This window comes from Garra rufa, chromosome 11 (assembly GCF_049309525.1).
Source record: "Garra rufa chromosome 11, GarRuf1.0, whole genome shotgun sequence".
NCBI lineage: Eukaryota > Metazoa > Chordata > Actinopteri > Cypriniformes > Cyprinidae > Garra > Garra rufa.
The window spans coordinates 14,009,741-14,017,385 of NC_133371.1; positions in this window are offsets into that span (position 1 = coordinate 14,009,741).

Consider the following 7,645-nt stretch of genomic DNA (forward strand, 5'->3'; position numbering starts at 1 on the left):
GTCATGAACTGTAATGCTATATAAAATCAAGACAAATTCAATACAAAATTACTAATTGAAGGTTTATTTAGATATCGTTACCCTATTATGTACTATTGGCATGTCATATTTCCTACTTTTTCGGAAAACAAAAAAAATCAAATACACAATATATGATATTTATGAATAATTAGAATGCTGTCTGTCAATCATGTAACATATAAGAAAAAAGTGACATTTCTGAACATCCCATTGTGACTTAAGCCACTTGAAAAACTGACAAACAGCAGGTAAATCAAACACTGATGAAGCACGCTCATCTCCTCACACAGATTATCCCCTGTGGGTATGTAAGTCTAAATCAGGGATGCCCAATCCTGTTCCTGGAGATCTACCATCCTACAAAGTTCAGCTCCAACCCTAATCAAACACCCCTGAACCAGCTAATTAATCTCTTAGGTAGCATGTGATAATTACAGACAGCTGTGTTGGAGCAGGACTGGAACTTAAGTATGCAGGTAGGTAAATCTCTAGGAACAGGGTTTGGCAGCCCTGGTCTAGATCCGGACTATTACTTAACATCCCACTGGCACAACTTAACCCTGCTCCACTCCGGACCGACAATTTCGAAAGACTAGAATGATAGAGCTAACATTATGCTAACTGTATAGACTCACTGTGTAGCCTACTAAAGCACTAAAACATGTGAGAAATATTTTCAAACTTGTCTATAATTGTTCAGACGCAGCAATCAAAAAACCTTGTTCTTATCAATTTTACTTTGAAAGGCAAAAAAATGTTTTTTGAGCTAAAATGTACTTAGCTCTCATGCCATGTGTCTCTCCTCTTTGGGGGATAGGTAAATTGGATGGCTCTTCAAAAGTATGTGGTCACATGACCAATTTCTTCTATGGTTTTCTAGAAACAAGGGGTGGAACTACTTCCCCCCTGGCACAAATCACCCCACTCTCCCCTACATATTTTTAAAATACTGTGTTCTAATCACTTCGGACATATTTTATGCCGACAGGGTGGATATGTTAAGTTTAGGAAAAGCAAGTAAGCAAACTCATACGAAGAAAATTTGTCAGTTGAAATGTCACTAACTACTAACCTTACTTACTGTCCTGATGTCACTAAAGAGGATAGCTTTTTCTTAAAGGGCGACAGGGCTGACAACCATTCAAGGGACATGGACAAACTCTTCTTTTCTAATAAATAAAAATACTGTTATATATAATAGAAGGACAAAATTTTATGATTTGATTATATTCTACTCTCATTCAAATTTAATGAGCAAAATAACACGCATCCTCTTATACAAAACTAAAAAAAAAAAAAAATTCTAGAAAAGTAGTGATTTTGTTATGAATATAAAAATTTATACTTACCAATATAACACGCCCTTTCATAGTCATTTTTATGTTAAGTTATCATGGCAAATGAGTTATTTATGCACAGGACACCAAAAGGTATTGACCCAATTGCACGATTAGTTATACAATTTTAAACCTAACCAGAATGGCTTCTGCTCTTCATCTCTTCATATTTAAATTAAAGAAATACATTTTGAGTGAAAGCTGATTAACATGATACAGAAAGGAGATTTTTGCTAGCAGGCTGATTCACCGCACCTGGTTTCCGGATGGTTAATTAGTCTGATTACAGATAACCTGAAGGGTCAATCATTTGCTGTGTTCTTCTAACAGCTCAGACCCAGCAGTGATGGACTCGGATTGTGTGGCTCCTAGCAGGTGAATATCCCCATCAGCCTGTTTGTGTTCACAAATCAACAGCCGAATCTCATTGTAATCAAACCTTTACAAGTCAGATGTATTTATTGGAGTTTAAATCTCCCATTTTATCATCTGTGTTTGCATTTACTTCCTGCACTAGAAATGAAAATACAGTGAAGAGTGAGAGTGACACTCTTTGTATTAATGGCTGTAATTAAGTTATTTATTAAAAGTAATTTTTATATCAACCTCTTAGCCCAACACAACCCACCCTTTTTAGTTCCAGTTCAGATTCTCAGTTTTGACAAGCTTAACTTTTCACATTGACCATACTTAATTTTTGCTCGTTGTTTTATTCCCTCACCCCGTTTGCCTTGGGTGCATGCCTATTTTTAAAAAAGTTCAAAGCTGTTTAAGACAAGAACTAGTATTGTTTTGATTTTAGGACAACTTTGTTGAAAGGTTTTGATCCACTTCAAGTGTTGACTACCATATACATACCGATCAGGCATAACATTGTGACCACTTTCCTAATATTGCGTTGGTCCCCCTTTTGCTGCCAAAACAGCTTTGACCTGTCGAGGCATGGACTCCACTAGACCCCTAAAGGTGTGCTATGGTATTTGGCACCAATACGTTAGCAGGAGATCCTTTAAGTCCTGTAGGTTGTGAGGTGGTGCCTCCATGGATTGGACTTGTTTGTTTAGCACATCCCACAGATGCATGATTGCATTGAGATCTGAGGAATTTGGAGGCCAAGTCAACAAACTGCGATGCACTATGTATTCTGACAACGTTCCATCAGAACCAGCATTAACTTCTTGAGCAATTTGAGCTACAGTAGCTCGTCTGTTGGATCGAACCACACAGGCCAGCCTTCGCTCCCCATGTGCATCAGTGAGCCTTGGCTGACCATGACCCTGTCGCTGATTCACCAGTGTTCCTTCCTTGGACCACTTTTAATACTGACCACTGCAGACCGGGAACAGATTTGGCCCTTGTCAAATTTGTTAATATCCTCTAACAACCCTAACACATCAACTTTAAGGACAAAATGTTCACTGCCTAATATCCCACCCAGCAGGCGCTGTGATGAAGAGATAATCAGTGTTATTCACTTCACCTGTGCGGTCTTCCTTAGTTGTGGCAGGGTGATTCTTAGACTATGGGCACTTTTATGTACTTTGGTCATATTTTTAAAAATACATACAATTTTGGACAAATTCCTCTTTATTTGTCAAGCTAACAATAAAACCAACCTAAAAAAAATTTACTACCTTTCTAATATGATTTTTTTCATACTTTTCAACCTTCTTATAGGTGTCAAAATCACTGTTTTCTCCTTGTCGCACACCCAGACTTTTAAACTTCAACAATGAAAATAGAGTTTAAAAATATGACTTATCTGGTAACTATTAATGTACCTGAATTAAGCACTAGTACAATAATTAAAATACATTATAGTGTTTAATGTGAGACCTCTATCAATATTTCTTTTTATACAAAATATAGCTGTCGCACAGTATTGGTGTCATTTCCACCACAGCAATGTAATGTATCTTTAAAAAGTTTGTGTGAAAGATTTTTTAGGTGGTTTCAATGGAAATGTTCAGGGACATCAGAGCACATGTTGGACATGGAGGGAATTTAAATTTTCATCAACAACAAATGAAGAAAAATCAAAGTAAATATTGCTTGATCAGTGAATATATTTATTCTACGTCATTTCCACCACATACTGTACCATCAAGGGTGTTATTAAAAAGCTAAAAATTTTAAGTTAAATAAGAGTATTTTACATACACAAAATGCTAAGTAATAATTCAAAGCCAGTCAGTGAAGCTATCTTCCATTTTTTCACAAAAAACTACAGAAATGTCATTTCCACCACAGTCATTTCCACCACACTGCCCTCTGTGGTGGAAATGACATTTATGGTTACAAAGTACAATTTTTATGGATTGTGAAAATAGATTTGCATGATCTGCAAATGTTTCAATCCAGAAACAGTCATGTTCCAGCATAGGGACGAATCTTTTCTATATTTACCTTAATTTCTTGTCATTTCCACAATACGCTGTCATTTCCACCACCACCATGTCATTTCCACCACACACACATTTTTAAAAAAATATTTAAAAGGTTCTTATCACACATTAAAAAATTATCCACAATTTATGAACCATGCTCTACTTAATATAAAAACCAAAGTTATTCTATTTTTTAAATAACAGCTGTATATTGAGATGCACATTTGTTCATTGCAGGTCAAAAATAAAAAGTAAAATATTAACTATTTCTCTTGTAATCTAAGTTTGTCCTCTTACAGACCTTAAAACTAGACAAATTATTTAAACTTATGAGACTGTTATGTGACTTTTGAACAAATTTTTTTTCTTCAAATTCTCAAGGCTAAAAGTGCACCTAGTTGAAGAAACGCCCGGCAGTGTTCTAATTTTTTACCCCTACCTGTTTGCATCCCTGCCTGTAAATTAGATATATTTGTGATTTATAAGTTTGGTAGAACTCATTGTGTGTTACATCTATCACCGTTCCAGTCTGTGCCACAGTACCAGTGCTCACTCTTCACTGTTATTGTAACGTGTGTGTTTCTCTCTCACAGGTCCGGTCTCATGCATACTGCTCTGGCACTCTCTTTGGTCAACGTGCTTGTGCTGCTGTACGTGGGTCAGTCCGGCGCTGTGCTGCTGTGTCATTACTGCCCTCTGCAGGCCGCGGGCAGGCGCTGCAACATCACCACTGAGTGCCGCGCGCACGAGCGCTGCTCGTCCGGCTGGAGGCGTTATGGGCGCGTCTACGTGCTCGCTCTCCAGGGCTGCGCGTCCCCGGAGCTCTGCGGATCCAACCAGACTCTCTCATACAAGGGCTTTGAATATGAAATCACCTACACGTGTTGCTGTCGTGATCTCTGCAATAAAGCCGCTGCAACAGACAACCATCTCAAGCATATGTTCGGGGTTACCATCAGTCCAGCGGACAACATTACTGCAGATCCACTGAGCTGTACAGAGGACTGAAACACAGTCACAGAGTTTTACTAAGCGCGTGCCACTAACAAATGTCGCGTGCACATACTGGCTTGTATTAATAACATGAGGAATTTATTAATACTGGCTGTGATCGACTGCCTTTCTTTCTGTTATATGCCTCAAATTGGTCTTCAGTCTGTAAATTGATGAACCTTTGTAAAAATAAAGCATTTTTAAGTCTGTTTTCATCACTTGACGTTTTAAAGGAACACTCCACTTTTTTTGGAAATATGCTCATTCTCCAACTCCCCCGTGTTAATAAATTTAGTTTTACCGTTTTGAAATCCATTCAGCCGTTCTCATGTTCTGGCGATATCACTTTTAGCGTAGCTTAGCATAGATCATTGAATCCTATGAGGCCAATAGCATCACGTTCAAAAATGACCAATGAGTTTCGATATTTGTCCTATTTAAAACTTGACATTTCTGTAGTTATATTGTGTACTAAGACCGGTGAAAAATGCAAAGCTTCAATTTTCTAGGCTGATAAGATTAGGAACTACACTCCCATTCCGGCGTAATAGTCAAGGAAGTTTGCTGTCGTAATGAGGCTGAAGCAGGAGCAGTAATACCACGCAGCACATGTGCAAATGCTAAACTAGCTGGGAACTCATTTCTGATAATACTCCACCTGCTTCGACCATATTACGGCAGCAAACTTCCTTGACTATTACGCCGGAATGGGAGTGTAGTTCCTAATCTTATCAGCCTAGAAACTCGCAGCTTTGCATTTCCACTGGTCTTAGTACACGATATAACTACAGAAAAGTCAAGTTTTAAATACAACAAATATGGAAACTCGTTGGTCATTTTTGAATGCGATGCTATTGGTCTAATAGGATTCAATGATCTATGCTAAGCTATGCTAAAAGTGATATCGCCAGAACAGGAGAACGGCTGAATGGATTTCAAAACGGTAAAACTCAACTTATTAACTCGGGGGGAGTTGGAGAATGAGCCTATTTCCAAAAAAAAGTGGAGTGTTCCTTTAAGAATTAACCCTTTTGTATTGGTTTAGGCAGTGGTACCAAAGTCCCCTTTCTTTGGTTTGATCTGTAGGAATGTGGAGCTTAAAGGGATAGTTTACCCAAAAAAGAAAATGTAATGTTTATCTGCTTACCCCTAGGGCATCCAAGATGTAGGTGACTTTGTTTCTTCAGTAGAACACAAAGATTTTTAACTCCAACTGTTGCAGTCTGTCAGTCATATAATGCCAGTCAATGGGCACCAAATCGTTAAGACTAAAAGAAACATACACAGACAAAACCAAATTAAATCCTGCGACTCGTGACAATACATTAAGGTCTTAAGACACATAACGATCGTTCTGTGCAAGAAACTGAACAGTATTTATATCATTATTTACCTTGGATCCACCGGAACGTTTATCTGTATGGCGCACATCAGCAAGCGTGTGACGCGTCAACGTGCTTTAGCAATGTAGTCTGTAAAAAGTCAACACTCCCAGATGAGTTCACACATGGAAACGTAATCTTTTAGTTTTTAATCGGTTGCCAGAATCAGGATAAGCACAAGTAATTACAATTTTGAGAGGCTTCCGCGCATGCATCTTCTATGGTAGATCATGTTGATGCCTCACCTGCTTGCTGATGTGGACGCGCCCTACAGATGAACGTTCCGGTGAATTAAAGGTAAATAATGATATAAATACTGTTCAGTTTCTTGCACAGACCGATCTTTTGTGTCTTAAGACCTTAATGTATCATCACGAGTCGCAGGGTTTAATTTGGTTTTGTCTGTGTATGTTTTTTTTTAGTCTTAAAGATTTGGTAACCATTGACTGTCATTATATGAGTGACAGACTGCAACAGTTTGAGTTTAGGGGTAAGACTGCAACGGTTGGAGTTAAAGTGCTCCTATTATACTAGTTTAAAGGTTGTTAATATTGTTTTATGAGTCTCCTAAAACGGGTTTACATGTATGCAAGGTCCAAAAACACTTAAGTTTTCTCCAAAAATAGATTTAATTTTACCTCATTTCTAAATGATTCGTGCAAAGCAGTTAGAAGAATCAGTCTCTCTAAACTCCTCCTTTCCATGAGCCCTCACTGCTGTGATTGGTCAGACGGTGCAGTCCTTTATGATTGATCTACCGTGGCGTGTACAGCACGTGTCAGAAACGAAAAGCCCATTGCCATAACTGAATGACAGCCCTGGAGACTTGTCAATACATAGAAAAGATGGTATCGATTGTACCTTACCAGTTCGAGCCAGAGTCTGATGATGAAACGATTGAAGTGGCTGAATGACAAGAAACTGACACTGTGTCTACACGGGACACGAACAGCGTGGCGCGACAAAATACAATAGAACCTATGATGCTGTTCACACTGGATGCGGCGCGACACGGCAAATCCCTGACAGTAAACTGCTGCTGCGTTATGACATGCTCACACAAAGTTCAAACGATTTGCAACGGTCGCTTTGTCGCGTCCACTGTAGACAGACTTTAGCTGTTGCGGCGCGGCACGAGTCATTCTACCAAACGGGTGCCATTTGGGTCCGCAACATTTGATGAGATGCTTAAGGCATAAAAAATGTCCTAAAGTGTAATTTAAAGCTTAAAGTTATTAATTCAAGTGTTCTTGTTAACATGATATATGACAAAACACTATTCTTAAAAAATAACATACTATTTTCATCTAAAATATCACCAAATAAGTTATAGATTTTTTTTCAAACTTTTATTATTTTCAGCATTTTATGTGTGTCCCTGTTTACATAATCTATAATTAATGTACTGTTGCTTTAAATGACATCACAAAGAGGTTGAGCCATACAGCCACCAAGAACAAAAGCAGGGAAATACTGACATTTTTTTTACATTGTTTATTTGATGTTTTTTTCATGTTAGACAGGC